At 36.4% G+C, this 16,866-nt stretch overlaps 1 pseudogene; it reads left to right on the top strand.

Annotated features, from left to right (window-relative positions):
• The first annotated feature begins 587 nt into the window (after positions 1 to 587).
• LOC149545021 (putative inorganic phosphate transporter 1-7) lies at positions 588 to 7,971 on the top strand (annotated as a pseudogene).
• Positions 7,972 to 16,866: the final 8,895 nt, after the last annotated feature.

Raw genomic sequence — 16,866 nt, 5'->3', positions numbered from 1 at the left:
TTTTGAATCCTCTAAGGAGACCCTGAGTGAGGATTGTTGGACAAATTGTCAACATCTCTCTTTAGAAGTTGTGACATGATTTAACACTCGTGTTTTTTATAAGTCTAGTCGTTGTATTAGACATAGCAGATTGATCTTTCGATGTGAGGGCAATGACATGCTTTGTACTAATTCTTAGCATTTTCTTTTAAAATTGGTGCTATTTTTTACAAGTCTAGTGATTGTATCACGTATTAACAAATCAATCTTTTAGTACAATAGTAACCACGTCTCTAACAAGTAGTATCATTGTTTTCAATTCTCTAAGGAGATTGTTGGACAAATCATCAACATTTGACTTTAGAAATTGTGACATGTTTTAGTATTCTCCTGCATTTTCTATAAATCCAGTGATTGTATTGGATTTTTTTTTTTTCCCTACAAAATGGGCCAGGCCACATACTATAGGTGAGAGTGGAACTTCAGACCTCTTTTATCGAGGACACCTAAATATTGGATGTTAATAGATCGATTTTTTGGTATAAAGATAATGGCCAATCTAACATGCTTGTATTTTTTGTTGATTGTAGGTGAGTGGATTTGCAATCATGGCGAGGAAGCAACTGGACGTGCTGGATACATTGGACATTGCCAAAATGCAATGGTACCATTTCACAGCCATAATGATCGCCGGAATGGGCTTCTTCACCGACACCTACGGTCTCTTCTGCATAACAACCATCACCAAACTTCTTGGACGAATATATTATGCCGATGCGAAACCTCCCTGGGTGTTGCCGCAGGGCATGGCATCTGGAGTCACGGGGATGGCCCTGTGCGGAACATTGGCGGGGCAACTGTTCTTCGGGTTCTTGGGTGACAAGTTGGGGCGGAAGAAAGCGTACAGGATGACGATGATGCTCATGATTGTTTGCTCCATCGCACAAGGCTCTCCTTCGGAAAATCCACGGGAGGAGTGATGGTGACCCTCTACTTCTTTAGGTTCTAGTTAGGGTTTGACATAGGCGGAGATTATCCATTGTCGGCGACAATCATGTCAGAGTATGTGAACAAGAAGATGAGGGGAGGCTTCCTCATCGTAGTCTTTGCCATGCAAGGCTTCGGCATCCTCACTGGCGGTCTAGTCTCTCTCGTTTCGAGAGTATGAGAAATGTGTTTCGCACAACACAACAGTCGATGCGGCAGACTACGTGTGGAGAATTATCCTCATGTTCAACGCCATTCCGGTGGCGCTAACGTTCTACTGGCGAATAAAAATGCCCAAGACGACACGCTACATTGCCCTGGTCGCGAAAAACACAAACAAGGCGGCGGCGAAAATGCCAAGAGTTTTAAAAGTCAACATTGAGGAAAGCCAAAGCAGAACACAGTCGAATGAGCCAGAATACAGATTGTTTACTATCAAGTTCCTCCGTCGCCATGGGCTGCATCTGCTTGGCACGACTACTACTTGGTTTCTTCTCGACATCGCCTTCTACAGCCAAAACCTGTTTCAGAAGGACTTGTTCAAAGCCGTCAAGTGGATTCCTAGTTCTAGCGAAATGGGAGCAATACAAGAAGTACAGACGATTGCATGGGCACAGGTGAGAAATGGCTTAACCATCATACACCAACGCTTGAGTCTTAGAATAAAAACAAATAGCTTAAATATTATACAGTAATGCAGACAGCAGATGTTTAGACATCACACACTAATGCTTAATCCTTAAAATAAAAAAGGACAGCTTAAACATCACACATTAAGACATAATCATTAAGAAAAAAGGGACAACTTAGACATTACACATTAGAACTTGATTCATAGACTAACTTATTCTCAATAGTCAAGGTTTTCTTAATCTTTCTAATGATCCATTAAAGTGTTAATTTTTCACTTAGTAATATGATGTTTAAGGGTTGTGGCAGGTGAGGATGTGAAAAATCAACTATTGTAGTCACTGATTATTAATCTCCTATCATAAACGATTATTAAATTGCTGAAAACAAATTTTCAGCTAATATCGAAAAATAACACAACTGCAACTTCACTTATAAAATACGGAAAGAAATGCGCAACACAATGAACACATCATTTTCGGACAAATTGTCCCTGGGAAAACCCCTAAGGGAAAACCAGTTCTACAGATGAGGAATTATATTAAACTTCAGCAAATCAAGAGATACAAAAATTTCTTGCCTCTCACTGGTAGAATTCTGACAACCTCCTAATTTCTCCCGCTGATATTCCTCACTGCTATCCCCACGCTAACACTGTGCCCTTGCTAACACTGCAAGACTATTTGCTAACACTGCAAATGTTTCTCCAAAACTTCTTGTCCAAATGACCCAATGACCCCTTTTTATACTACTCCTGTTGGTAAACCAACGACCGAGATTAAATCAAACCAACGGCTGAGATTAAGACAAATCGACAGCCAATAATAGAATTGGTTGCAAGGTGTCCAAAAGGGAATCTCTAAAATTAGTAAATAATAACCATTTACTAATTCTTGACAAGTGGACAAATAGCTGTCCAAACCACCCATAAATACAACTGCTATTCATAGATAAGGACGAATAGCTGTCTAAGCTACCCATAAATACTACTGCTATTTTCGGGTCAGAAATAACAGCTGTCCAACTAACAATAATTAACACTCCCTCTTAGCAAGGAAGCTGTTCTGCATGACACCCATCTTATCTCTGAAGAAGATAAATTTGGCCTTTCTCAAAGCCTTCGTCAGAATGTCTACTACCTGCTCATTTGTAGGTATGTATTGTAGTCGAACAACTCCCCTTTGTAAACAATCTCTGATGAAGTGATATCTGATATCTATATGTTTAGACTTATCATGAAACATTGGATTCTCAGACAACTTGATGCAACTTTGATTGTCACAATGTATCACAGTAGTCTCAACCTTCTGACCAAACAAGGCTACTAACAACTTTCAAAGCCATATAGCTTCACATGTCACCATGCTAGCTGCTATGTATTCTTCCTCTGCTGAACTTACAGCCATAGACTTTTGCTTCCTGCTGAACCAAGATACAACTCCTGATCCCAAGATGAAACAACACCCTGAAGTGTTCCTTTTGTCTATTGTACTTCCTGCCCAATCTGCATCAGTATAGCCTATCAACTTGATACCTTCACCTTGAACATATCTGATCCCATACTCGACTGTACTACATAAGTAACGTAGCACATGCTTAGCCGCTATCCAATGCATTCTCTTTGGTTCAACCATGAATTGATTAAGAGAGTTTACTGCAAATGCTATATTTGGCCTAGTGTTAACCAAATACATAAGCGAACCAATCAACTGTCAATATAAAGTGGGATCTACATCTTTCTCCTTAGATGTATCTACCTTCCTCCAATTCGTGATCATGGGTGTAGACATGGCTTTCCAATCCTCCATCCCAAATTTCTTCAAAATTTCAATGCAATATTTCCCTTGACCGAGGAAAATCTCCCCATCTGTCTGCCACACTTCCATGCCTAGAAAGTAGTGCATAAGTCCTAAATCCTTCATCTCGAACTCTTCTGCAGGGTTCCTCTTGCAATCCACTATGAGCCCTAGTGAACCTATAAGAAATAGATCGTCCACATAAAGAACAAGAATGAGAATCTCACCCCCAACCATCACGTAGTAGAGGTTAGCATCTGCTTCACTCTTCACAAAGCCCATTTTCTGCAAGTATGTATCAATGCACTCATACCACGCTCTAGGAGCCTGCTTGAGTCCATACAATGCTTTCTTCAATTTGCACACGTGGGTCTCTTTGCTGTGTGCTACAAAGCCTTCTGATTGTTCTATGTATACCTCCTCCTTCAACTCACCATTGAGGAATGCTATCTTGACATCCATTTGATGAATTTGCCATCCCATCTGTGCTGCAAGTGAGATTACAGCTTGTATAGAAGTATACCTGACAACTGGAGCAAATGTCTCATCATAGTCTATTCCCTCCTTTTGAGAGAACCCCTTTGCCACGAACCTAGCCTTGTATTTCTCGATGCTACCATCTGCACCATGCTTTATCTTATAGATCCAGCGTGATCCAACTACAGCCCTATCTATTAGTCTAGGTACTACCTCCCACACATCATTCTGCATTATTGAAGAATATTCCTCAACCATAGCATCTCGCCATACCTGATGTTCTGTAGCTTCCTGATAGCTAGAAGGCTCACTATCTACCAACTGACTAACTAATGCCACATAGTCATTGAACTTGGCTAGTTGTCTTCGCTGTCTAGTACTCTTCCAAGGAGCTCCCATAAAATCTTGAGTATCCCTTTGTGTATCTGGAACGAGATGGTTCCTGCTACCAACTGTAGAGGATGAAATGTCAACCTCTAAGTCTTCTAGATGCATTTCCTGTTGCACCTGTTGCTCCATACTCTGTGAATCTTCACTAACTGAGTCTACACTCGTACTGGTAACTGTACTTGAGATTTGCTGCCCTTGACTTGGTCTTGGAGCTTCTATTGGCTGCTCACTCTGATCATCTGCTGGCAAATCTTTGGATCTCCTGAATGCCTTGTCCTCCATGAACTTGACATTCCGTTTGACAATAATTCTTTTAGTCCCCAAAATGAAAATCATGTATGCCTTTGAGGTCTCACTATACCCAACAAAGTACCCCCTCTCTGCAGTCTGATCTAACTTTGTACATGTATCTCCAGGAATATGACAATATGCCAAACTCTCGAATATCCTGAAGTGACTAACATCTGGCTTCTTCCCTGTGAAAGCCTCCTCTGGTGTCATCTTCCCTAGCACCTTGTGTAGAACTCTATTCTGAATGTAGACTGCTGTATTACACGCCTCTGCCCATAAGTAACGGGGCATGTCCTTGTCATGTAGCATAGCTCTTGCTGCCTCCGATATAGAACGGTTCTTCCTCTCAACAACTCCATTCTGCTGTGGATTGTAAGGAACAATCCATTCTCTCTTGATTCCTTCTCTGGTGCAGAACTCCTGGAAGACATTTCCTTTGTACTCGCCTCCATTGTCTGACCGAAGAACCTTTATCTTCTTTCCTGTCGAGTTCTCCACAAGAGCCTTGAACTCTTGGAATCGACTGAAAACCTCATTCTTAGTCTTCAAGAAGTATATCCAGGTCTTTCTAGAGAAATCATCAATAAAAGTAACATAGTACTCATATCCTCTGAGAGATTTCGTCGACATTGGTCCACAAACATCTGAATGTACTAGATCAAGAACACCCTTAGATCTGGTGTCACTCCTTGGAAAAGATGCTTTAGCAAACTTCCCCAACACACATCTCTTACATACATCGTCATGCTCTGTACTCACCTCTGGAACACTTGTCACGGTCTCACGAAGCAATCTAAGTGCTCCATGATGAATATGGCCCATCCTCCTATGCCATAGCTCTCCAAGATCTCTAGGATTACTATTGCTCATAAGTGCCTTAGGAGTATCAAACTGCAATCTATAAAGGTGACCACTCCTAACTCCAATAGTTATGGGTGATTTCCAATCCTTGTGCTTAATCAACACATGTGTCCCTCTAAAGAGTACATTATACCCCCTATCCTGAAGAATAGATACAGAAATCAAATTAATACCTAAGCCTGGCACATATAACACATCATGAAGAGGAATTATCTTTCCATTCTCTCTCTGAAATTGAACAGTCCCTTTCCCAACAGGGTTGAGTTTGGACAAGTTTCCCATAGAAATTTGGATGTTGGTGTCCTCCTCCTTGTAACTAGAGAAGTATTCTCTAACTCCTGTCATATGAAATGATGCCCCACTATCTATATGCCAAACACACTGTGAGGTTGAGCTAACCATACAAGCTATGAGTGAAAACTCATCTTCCATTCTACTGGAGAGTTCTTCTGCACTTGCTGAAGCTACCACCTGCTTCTTACCCTTCTTCCTTTCTGGGCAATCACCAAACTCGTGACATCCAAAGCACTTGACCTTAGAAAGGTCCTTCTTCTTCTTTTCACTTTGTGAATTTGATCCTTTGCTAGATCCCTTCTTTGCTTTCCCTTTACCCACTAGGGCAACGTTCTCTTGTTCCACCTCATTTTTTTGACTTTTGTTGGCCCCATTGACAAGACTTAGTCTAAACTCCTCCTGAGTGAAATCAGTCCATAGTCGATCCCAACTCGGTAAGGTATCTCGTCCACTGAAAACTTGAACAAAGACACTCCGTTGTTTGGTAAACCCATTTAGGGCTATTCTCACTAGCTCGTCATCACTAGGGCTATCTCCAACAGCTGCTAACTCGTCCTTGACAAGTCTGAGCCTAGTGAGGTAACTTGTGACGTCTTCTCCCTGATTCATCTGGGTATTCTTTAGCTTCTCTCTGAGAATCAACTTCCTGTTGGTGGTAGCATTTTGGTATAGATTTAGAATGGCGTCCCACATCTTCTTCGCTGTATCTAGCTCCGAGATATGTGGAACAATATGATCCTTGACACCATCAAGGATAATCCTCCTCGCTTTGGCATCGTCCTTCCTATATGCTGCAAGCTGTGTTGCATCCGTTGGTATAGGTACACTACTGGTAGCATAATCCTTGATACCATTCTCTTCCAACAATAAAGAAATTTTGGCCTTCCAAACACCAAAATTTGAGGCACCATCCAATCTATCCTGATCTCTCAAACCAGTTGAAGCCATCTCAAGGGTTTAAAGCAATAATAAATCTCAAAAGATCAAAATTATTTTTTTCTAGGGCAAAACTCTTCTATCCTTAACAATGCTCTGATACCATGTGAAAAATCAACTATTGCAGTCACTGATTATTAATCTCCTATCATAAATGATTATTAAACTGCTGAAAACAAATTCTCAGCTAATATCAAAAAATAACACAACTACAACTTCACTTATAAAATATGGAAAGAAATGCACAACACAATGAACACAATATTTTCGGACAAATTTTCCCTGGAAAAATCTCTAAGGGAAAACCAGTTCTACAGATGAGGAATTATATTAAACTTCAACAAATCAAGAGATACAAAAATTCTTTGCCTCTCACTGGCAAAATTCTGACAACCTCCTAATTTCTCCCGCTGATATTTCTCACTACTATCCCCACGCTAACACTGCGCCCTTGCTAACACTGCAAGACTGTTTGCTAACACTGCAAACATTTCTCCAAAACTTCTTGTCCAAATGACCCAATGACCCCTTTTTATACTACTCCTATTGGTAAACCAACAACCGAGATTAAATCAAACCAATGATTGAGATTAAGACAACTCGACAGCCAATAATAGAATTGGTTGCAAGGTGTCCAAAAGGGAATCTCTAAAATTACTAAATAATAACCATTTACTAATTCTAGGCAAGTGGACAAACAACTATCCAAACCACCCATAAATACAACTGCTATTCATAGATAAGGACGAATAGCTATCCAAGCTACCCATAAATACTACTGCTATTTTTGGGTCAGAAATAACAGCTGTCCAACTAAAAATAATTAACAGAGGATTGCTATGATATCGATAATCCTGGGGTAGTGGTTCATTATCTTCGTGATCGACAGTATCGACCATTTTCTCATTTAGCTCATCGGTTTCTTCTTCATGTCGTTCTTCATATTCGTGCTTGTCATCAAATACGACTACTAGTTACATGACAGAGTTGGGTTCCTTGCTTTGTACATGCTCACCTTTTTCTTCGCCAATTTCGGGCCCAAAAGCACTATGTTCATTGTCCCGACTGAGCTTTTCCCGGTGAGATTTCGGTCAACCTGCCACGACATATCGGCGGCAATTGGAAAGGAAGGGGCCATCATTGGCACTTTTGGTGCTGGGTACCTTGCTCTGGATAACAAGCACCTCAAGATGCTCTCTTCATACTCGCCTTTACAAATGCTCTCTGTTTCATCTTCACGTTTCTTGTGCTCGAGACCAATGGCAGGTCCCTCGAAGAAATCTCTGGCAAAAATGACGAGAAAGAGGAGAGCAAGGGCCCCAAAGTGTAGCCAAATTCTCTATTGGCACATGTTTTCTTTCGTCGAGGATAATAGTGTGATGCATGTTTCCATGAGAGTGTTGTTGTATGGGACTAGGGTCTTTGTTTGCCTTTAGTTGTAGCTAGGTAATGAATCGAAAAAATGGGGTGGTGTTACTTTTGATGGTAAAATAACTCCTCTCAGCCATTTGTAAGTCAACTAGATTGTTCTTGGTTGCCTCTGAGTGAAATTTTTATGATCAATCATATTTTATTAATTTCTAATGAGTAATAAAATAAACATTTCTTCTACCTTAGTAAGTTATGATGGATTTATTTCTATTTAAATCTTAGAATGTTGCTTTACTTCTAGAGAAAACAAACTTCTTATATATCTCTATATTTTGTCTTAAAAGTTAGTGTTTTGAGAGCTGCTATGGAGTTGCTATGTTTCATCTAAGATTTTACAAAATAAAATAAAAAAGTTAAACATCAAATCAAGTTTGCAAAATTATGAATTATCTCTTTTTTAAAGCTATCTATCTATCTATCTATCTATCTATCTATCTATCTATCTATCTATCTATCTATATAGATAGATAGATAGGTTGTTTTAATCGCATAACTATCATCTGATATTGTTGTTTTAATTCTTTATTTGATCTCAAGGGAGGATATTTTATTTAGATTGTATCAAAAGGAGTACATGGGGTCTTTAGAGGGGGGACATTATTTTTAAACTTAGTAACGGATTTGAAGACAATAAAAAGACCCTTTTTGGTGAGGATTTTCACAAGTTTTTTGAGATTCTACCCACAAAAGATAAGTAGAAAGATATTGGGGGGAAGGAACAAAACCAATGAAGAAAGGTGGAAAGACTTGGCTTGGTTGAGAGCCTTAGAAATTTTGTTATGAGTATACCCATTTATCTTGAAGACCTTGCGCAAATGGGTAAGCTCTTGATTTAAATTATCATCTTAAAAAATCCTATGGGCTCTTAAGGTAGGGGTTGTAAGAATGCTAAATTTTTGGTTGGGATGATGGTGGAAGGTGGGTTGTAGATATAGATTGATGTGGTAGCCTTTTGAAACACATGATAACCAATAGAGCCACTAGGTTTCCTAATGAGAAGAAAGTCAAAGAATGAGAGCTAGTTATCAGACTCAAGCACTCTAGTAAAGGATATTCTTGGGGCCACATTATTAATATGGTAATGAATCTCTTCAATAATTTCCATTCTATAAGACCAACAAACATTGGTATTGAATCGACATATCAATTACACCAACTTGGCTTGAGGACAAAAGAGTGCAGAGCCACTTCTTCAAAATGGTCCATATAAAGCTCAACAATGATTGGAGAAAGGGGTGACCTCATAGCCACGCTAAAAAACTTCTTCATAGATAACATTTTGAAAGGAAAATAAAATTTATTTTAGACAATTCCACCACATTGACAATATCGACACTAACTTTGTGTTTGACAATTTGAATAGAATCAGGAATGGCGTCCTTATTGAAGAGGAAGACCACATCAAAGATTTCTCACCAACTTAATATCCTTGATGAAATGCAAAAAGTGGTAGGAATATTTCACAAAGGAGTTAGATTTACCTATTGGCAGTGAGATTAATTTGGCAAGGTGAGATGCTAGCAAATAAGTAGGTGACTAATGGTGTGAATAATGGGTCTCAAAAGAATAACCTCTTTTTGATTCTTTGGGACCCCATAAATATAAGGGGTTAACTCTTTATATAAAAAAGTCATTTATTAGTTGCATCATCAAAGTAAAAGGAGGGTAAATTTCTAGTTGCCTTACTAAAGATACCAATAAGGGATATTTAAACTATATGAGTATAGCCTTTGAGGGAAAAAATATTTCCTTGATGAGAAAATTTAAAATAACATGTAATGATAATATATGTATCCTTGGTACTTTCATCCACAAAGTAACCAAAAAAAAAAAATGAAAAAATAAAATCCATCAGTGAATAAGTTTGAAAGTATCTAGCTTGATTTGTTTGTACTTGTTGGTTTGGACATCAAGGAAAAATCACAAACACAAGATGAAAAAGGCCATTATGTTGGAAAATGGGGAATTTTGAAGAGCTAGGTTGTGCACCTTATCGAGGATCTCTAAGATCCAAAAGAAAACCACTTGGAACATTTCCAAATTGTAAAATAAGCCTTATGTTGCCTTGAATTTTTTTATCTAGGTGTTGAGTCTCTACTTGTATTTTCCTTGTTGGTTCAATTTCTAATTATATTATTATAACATTTGGTATGTTGTTGTTTTTATGATATTTGGTTGATGGCATCACTTTGTATGTAGAGTTTCATGACCACTCAAAACTTGTTTGATCCATAATAAAAGAAAAAGCTTCAATTTTACAATGTCTCTTGATAGTGCTTCATTTCAAACATAAGTTCGTTATGCATGATAAATTAGATGCAAAACATAAAAGATTAATTTAATAAAATGGAGTACACAAGAATTTTAGATTATGTAACATGTGTATTTAAAAAAAAAAAAGTATTTTACACTTATGTAATCCTACTTGAATGCAAAAAGTTGTCATTATTTACTCTTTGATTCTTAAATTCTTTATTTTGATATTGTATTTAAATATTTTACCTAAATTCTATCACCTAAAAAAATGGATTTAACATAGTAATATTTAACAAGAGTTTACTACAACATTTACATAATATCATACTTACTGTTGGAAATATAAGAGGAGTAACTGAGAGGGGAGGGGTGAATCAGTTATTACTAAAATAAATCCCAGATGCCTTAGATGTCAATACAAAATTGTTGATGCACGATATACACATACAAATTTTCATAACTCAGTAAATGCATAATGTACTAACTTCGCAGATCTTAAGATATTGTTAGTGATTACTTAATCTTAGTTGAAAGCATGAAAGAAATAACAAGAACACATATGACACTAGGATTTAATGTGGAAACCCAATTTGGGAAAAACTACCAATGCAACTAGTTACTATTTTTCACTCTTCTAAAGTGAGACCTATTAGGATCCAACCCTGTTAAAAATTACAAAACACACTGTTAGATCTGACCCTATTAAAGGATTTAATCACCTTGTTAAGAGTGGCCTTGTTAGAGGTCCTGAAACAATTCAATGGAATTGCCACCTTGTTAGGGGATTTACAAATGGTTGTTAAACCAACTTTGTTAAAAGATTTTGGATCACTGCTACAATGGTTAGAGAGTAATAATGAAATGACCTATTTGAGATGCAACTGAATTGCTAATTACATAACTCTATTCTGGCTTGTAGTTAATCCTTCATGATCAAATATGGCTTTTCTACACCGTAAGAATATTCTTCTTAACCTTCAAATTTGCTTCCTCTTTTCATCCCTTGCAATTCATTCAATACAACTTGAACACTTTGAAATCACAACTTGACCTTTGACTTATACCTTCCAGATTGTCAAGTCAGCTCAAATACAAATTAGAATAACTAATATTCACCACCATAGTTGGCTGGAATCAATAAATAAAACAATTAAGCTTCGCATGCCAAAATAAGAAAATCCTTTGTTAATTGATCCTGCTTGGTAGAAACTAACTCTGAAGCAGTTTCCTGTGTTAACCAATAGAAGCTCAGTTAACACTACAAACTTGCAAAAATTCTTTGGTAATTGAGAGAACTTGATTAACACTAACTCCATACAACTTTCCTTTATTAATCGAGTGAGCTCCGTTAACACTCTTTCTTTGCATGAATTCCTTCGACGCCTGAGTGAACTCGATAGACACTATCTTCTACATAGAAGCACTCAGTAGACATGTAAAATTGTCTTCACTATCTGAGTGAGCTTTGCATGTACTGACTATTAATTGATATGACATTTCTGTAACATCAAAGACAACACACAATTAATCAATTGTATCCAACAATCTCCCTCTTTAGCATTGATGGCAACACAACATGTCATAGCACAATGAAATTTTGAGAACAAGACTCCCTCTATCACTAAACTTCAATTTGGAATAATCTTCTACCAAGTTCAATCTCTTTTGATGTTCTTTTATACATTTGCTCCCTCTTGCAGAATACTCCCTCTATGATAGAACTTTTGACTTCTCCCTCTTTAAATGAAAAAAATTCTAAGGGATATGATAGTAAAATTCTCCCTCTTTGACAACACATGCTAGAGACAACAATTCAAATTTGTATCAAATAACTTGAGTACTAATTCATCTGCAGTATGCTCTTGACAATGCTGCATCAATTGATTGATTTTCAACTTAGTTCTTGTTGATGCATCACTAAACTTTATTTAGTGAGCTTCAGATAGGGGAATGGCCCCTAGCTTACCTCTTAGATACAAGAGTGCATCCTTAGGTAATGGCTTGGTGAATATGTATGTAATATATTCTTTTTGTATTTACATATTCCAATCTGATTTCTTTATCTTGTAATAATTCTCTTACAAAGTGATATTTTATAGCAATGTTTTTTGTTTTGGAATGCATCACTGGATTCTTTGATATGTTAATTGCACTAGTGTTATCACAATACATGACTACTAGCTCTTTGATTTCAACCTTTATACCTTCCAACAATTTTTTAAACTGAACAATGTTAGAACAGTTTACTGTTGTTGCCACATACTCTACTTCTATTATGGATTGAAATGTGCAGTTTTGCTTCTTGCTTGTCCAAGATACCAATATTTTACTAAGAAACAATGCTCCACCACTAGTGCTTTTTCTGTCATCAAGACTTCCTACCCAATCAGCACTAGTAAACACCTTTAAGTCCATATTTCCTCCAAGTTTTTACCATAAGCCATAATCTTTAGTACCTTTTAGATATCTCATGATTCTTTGATTGCCATCATGTGATTTTCTCTAGGTTTTGCTAAGAATTTTTCCACTATCCCAACTGCTAAGTCAATGTCAAGCCTTGTATGTACTACATACTATATCTATATAAAGTTTGATCTACTTCTTTGGAGTCATCATTTTTGGTAAGCTTATGTCTATTACACATGGGGGTTCTAACTAGTCTTGAATCCTCCATTCCAAACTTCTTTAATATCTCCTTGATACACGTAGATTGAGTGATATAGATACCATTTTTCTTCTATTGTATTTGCAATCCAACAATTTTTTTTATTTCACCAAATATGGACATTTCAAATTCTTTATTCATTTCTTTTGAGAATACTTTGTATAAGTCATCATTTCTTGTAAATAGAGTATCATCAACAAATATTTCTACCAACACAATCTTCTTATCTAGTCCTTCCTTGATATACAAACTACTATTATCATTTGTTCTTTGAAAACCAATCTGTATCAAATAGTTGCGTAATTTTTCATATCAGACTCTAGGGGCTTGTTTGAGACCATATGGTGCTTTGTGTAATTTGTAGACCTTGTCTCTTTTGTTAGGATCAACAAAATATTCTAGCTATTCAATGTATACTTCCTCATCAAGAATTCTATTCAAGAATGTAGATTTAACATCCATTTGATATACTTTGCATCCTCTATGAGCTGCATATGCAAGTAGAGTCCTAGCACCTTCTAATCTTGCAAAAAGGTAAAAGGTTTCACCATAGTCAATATCTTCTTCTTGAGAGTAGCCTCTACATACCAATCTTGCTTTGTTTCTAGAGACTTGCCCATCTTCATTCAATTTACTTTTGAATACCCATTTTGTGCAAATCACATTTTTATCCTTAGGCCTAGGAATAGGAGTCCAAGTTTTGTTATTTTCTATCTATTCTATCTCTTCATTCATGGTCTCGATCCAACTTTCATTTTCTAGAGCATCCTTAATACTTCTAGGTTCAAATTTAGCAAGTAAACATGTACCTTTTAATTTACTTCATGTCATTGTTCCATCTGATTTGTCTCCAATGATCTAATCAGGTGCATGATGTCTTTCGACATATTTGGCCAATACAAGTTCTTTGGATTTTGAATGAATTCCACTGTCTTCATTTTCAACTTCAACTTCAGGCTCAGGTCCTTCTATCTATGGTTTGAGTTCTTCAGACTTAGCATACACTAGCTTGATAGCCTTAAAATGCGACTCAAGTTCCTATGACTTAGTTTGCACTACTTGCAAATCGATAATTGTTGGAGATTTGGGAGCTTAGGAGATGAAGTCTCCTTTCTGTCAAATATGTTTGGCAATGTATCAGGTTCATAGTAAACAAATCTTTTTTAATCCTCTGGCTCCTTTTTGCTTTCTTCTTCACTCTTTTTTGCAAACTCATCAATTCTTACATGTGCACTTCCTATGATCTTGTGAGTGAAAAAATTCAAACATTTGTATGCTTTACTTCTGTAAGAGTATCCTAGAAATATATGTTTATCATCTTTTACATCAAATTTTTATTTTCTAGATTCTTTCAAGATATAACATTTGCTGCCAAATACTTTCAAGTAACTTACATTGAGTTTGTAGCCATACCATAGTTCATAGGGAGTTTTATTTTAGTCCTTCTTCAACTGGACTTGGTTCAAAGTATGAACTGTAGTATTGATAGCTTCCTTCCAGTATTTGATAGCAACATTTTTCTCAATCATTAGTGTCCTTACACAATCCATAATGGATCTATTCCTTCGTTCAGCTATTCCATTCTACTCAGGTGTGCCAGGGGCTAATACTTGTCTCTTGATTCCTTTTTTAATATAGAAATTATTGAATTCATTGGAGATGGATTCACCTCCTTTGTCTAATCTTAAACACTTCAATTTCTTTCTAGTTTCTTTTTCTACTCTTGCCAGATAATATTTGAATTTCTCAAAGGCTTCTAATTTTTCTTTAAGATACATCATAGTCATCATTCTAGAATAGTCATCAACAAAAAGAATGAAGAATTTTTCTCCACTATAACTTTCTATTCCAATGGGTCCACATAAGTTAATATGCACAATTTCCAAGACTTCCTTTTGACTAATATTTTTTTCTCTTAAAACTAGTCTTTCCCATTTTACCAATTTGACAATTTTTGCACAGTCCAACATCAGGTTTCTTCAAACAAGGGATACCTCTTACTCTTCTGGGTTTGTCTATCTTGACCATATTATCAAAGTTTACATGAAATAATCTTCTATTCCATAGCCAAATTTCTTCTACTTGAGCAATAAAACATGAGCAATCACCAAGATCAAGATACAATAGGTAACCTTTTGTTTGCTTGCCTGATCCAATCAAATTTTCTTTGTCATCCAACAATCTTTCCTTTCCATTCATGAATTCTACCTTGAATCCAATTTTTTTCGGCTATGGCACACTTAGTAGATTATGTTTTAGTCCTTCAACCCAATAGGCATTATCACAAACAAGTTCATTGGCTAATAAGATATGACCTTTTCCTTTTATGCAACAAGGTTCATTGTTACCAAACCTTACACTACCTCCATTATAGTGTTCAATATATTCAAACTTTATTTTATCTCTAGTCATGTGGTGTGAACATCCACTGTCTATGATTCATGTATCACTTTTGCTAATGTGAGAGATAAGTGCCATCTTATCTCCTTCATCATCAAATTCATCTTTTATAAAAATATACACTATTTCATGTTCACTGTCATCAGAATCTTTAGCCATAAAGAAAATTTTCTTACCTTTGTCTTTGTAAGATTTGTGACTTTTGAATTCCTTCTTACCTTTGTACTTGTGGCTTTTCTTCTCATCCTTTCTTTCTTTGTTTGGACACCTAGCAACAATATAATCAATTTCTTCATAAGAAAAGTAAATTAGAGGGATTTAACCTTTGCACTTTCCTCTACTCTTGGAATATTTCTTTGCAAGTAGGGCTTCAAGAATTTCAAGATCACATTCAAAACTTTCTTTAGTTTCTTCCTCACTTCCTGATTGATTGTCTTTTATTTTCTTGCCTATTTCATTGAGTGAGAGTTTAGCTTCAAATGTAGACTCGATATTTTTAGAAGTAGGAACATAGTTGTCAAAGTTATCTAGTTTAAAAGCTATCAATCTTCCTACTAGGGCATCGAAGCCTATCTTGTTATTTGGATCACATCTCTTTTCTTGAATAGTAGATACTTTGATTGCATAGATGGGAAGAGGAGTTATGAGTATTTTACTTACAATAGTTTCTTCTTTGATGTCTCCTCCAGATGCTCTAATTGCACTTACACTAGCTTTGATTCTTTCCACATATTTTGTAACATTTTCATCTTCTCTCATTCTCATTTGATCAAATTGTCCTCTAAGGCTTTCTTCTTTGGCTCTTCTTACATTATGTAAATAAGTTTCTGGATTAGATTGTGTGGAGATTTTTACCATCAACGTTTCTTCTTACATTGTCATCCCCTCTATAGATATCCTTCAACTTGGTCTATATCTCATAAGCATTTTTACAATCTAAGTTTATCTCATCAAATTTACCATAATTAAGAACAGATGCAATATCAACCATCATGATGTTATGATTCTTTTTTCTAGCAATATCTTCAATGGGTAATGTTCCAATAGGAGTTTTGTATTCTTCATGAAGATATTTGTGACCTAAATCATTGATGGTAGCTAGATGAAGTCTCATAAGTCATTGCCATGCTACAAAGTTGTCTCTGTTCAACTTTAGAATTTCTCTTTTGTAAGACATCCTGATCTTTAGCTTAGGTCCTTGAAACCTTCTCTACAAGCACCAAAAGCTCTGATACCAATGGTTGGAAATATAAGAGGAGTAATTGAGAGGAGAGGGATGAATCAGTTACTACTAAAATAAATCTCAGATACCTTAGATGTCAATACAAAATTGCTGATGCATGGTAAACACATACAAATTGCTATAACTCGGTAAATGAAGAATGTGTTATCTTTGAAGATCTCAAGATATTTACAGTGATTACTTAATCTTTATTACAAGCATGAAAAAAATAACAAGAACACATATGACAC

This window comes from Cupressus sempervirens, chromosome 8 (assembly GCF_028749045.1).
Source record: "Cupressus sempervirens isolate cs-2001-9-10 chromosome 8, ASM2874904v1, whole genome shotgun sequence".
NCBI classification, from domain to species: domain Eukaryota; kingdom Viridiplantae; phylum Streptophyta; class Pinopsida; order Cupressales; family Cupressaceae; genus Cupressus; species Cupressus sempervirens.
Note: the sequence above shows the minus strand (reverse complement) of the source record. Positions and strands in the feature narration are given on the sequence as shown.